Below are 1301 nucleotides of genomic sequence, written 5' to 3' on the forward strand. Positions count from 1 at the left end.
GAGAGAGACAGGGACAGAGAGAGAGAGAGGAAGGGGGAGAGAGAGAAAGAGAGACAGAGAGAGAGAGAGAGAGAGAGAGAGAGAGAGAGAAGGAGAGAGAAAGAAAACGACATCTAGTGTGTGCGTGTGTCTCTGTGTCTGATAGAGAGAATAGGAAAAGTGAGAAAGCATGTACAAGTACGAGAGGGACAGGCAGAGACAAGAAGAGAGAGAAGGGTGCGTATAAAAAAGGGAAGATAGTGATAGAGAGAAAGAGAGAGAATAGGAGAGAGAAAGAGCGACAGAGAGTGACAGTCAGACAACCTCAAGGAACCCAATTTAGATCAAACCTGCAATTTGTAACGTGTGTTTCTACAGCGCGTGGGATGCGATGCGGTGCGCGCACGCTATGCGGTTCGTTACACATATCCATTCCTCTGATAGATCATTAACCAGCGCTGCGTCGGGTGCACCGTTTGATGTGGCGACATAACTCAGTTATTCACAATATCCGGCAAATCCGCCCGGTAGTGCCCCAGGCGCCAACATGAACTACTTAGAGGAAAAATCTTGGTCGTGATCATCATGCCATCGCTGGCGTTTCGATAGAACCGTCTCCCTCGCGAGAAATTTTTTCCGGCGGCTAGAGCTGCTCGGCTATTTCCGGGGGAAACGTAGATACCCGAAGTAGTCATACATAGTGCTCCGGTAAATAGTGGTTAATACGTCTCCATCGCTGTGAGACGTATACCGCATGATTGTGAAATGCATAACCGCACGCGTGTCGTTGCATTATTGCGTCGCGAAAAAAAAATCGCGGAAAATCCCGATGATATGGCAATATCTTCTCGGTAACCGAAATCTCTCCGTTGAAATGAGTTACGAGGTTGTTGTGAAACATTGCTCTTGAATCATCGCATGTTCTTTTATTGGAACGACTGCATAACAGCACCAGCGATAGCAGGCCCACCACACACGACTAGTCATTTACTCTGGGCCGTACGTGCCATAAGGGATTCTATGCTATACGTACCAAGATAGACTATACTTTACATTAGGAGACACTGCATGAATGGATTCCATATTCTATATAACTTTACTATGAGCTTCGTGAATATAGTCTAAATTATAAATGCTAACGGTGTTTCTAACCTCTATATAAATTGACTTTAGTCTAATCTATAAATGCTAACAGTGATCCGAACCTCCTCATAACGCGAACCCACTCTAATCTATAAATGCTAACAGTGATCCTAACCTCCTCATAACGCGGACCCACTCTAATCTATAAATGCTAACAGTGATCCTAACCTCCTCATAAC

This window comes from Priapulus caudatus, unplaced genomic scaffold, assembly GCF_000485595.1.
Source record: "Priapulus caudatus unplaced genomic scaffold, Priapulus_caudatus-5.0.1 Scaffold32, whole genome shotgun sequence".
Lineage (NCBI taxonomy): Eukaryota > Metazoa > Priapulida > Priapulimorpha > Priapulimorphida > Priapulidae > Priapulus > Priapulus caudatus.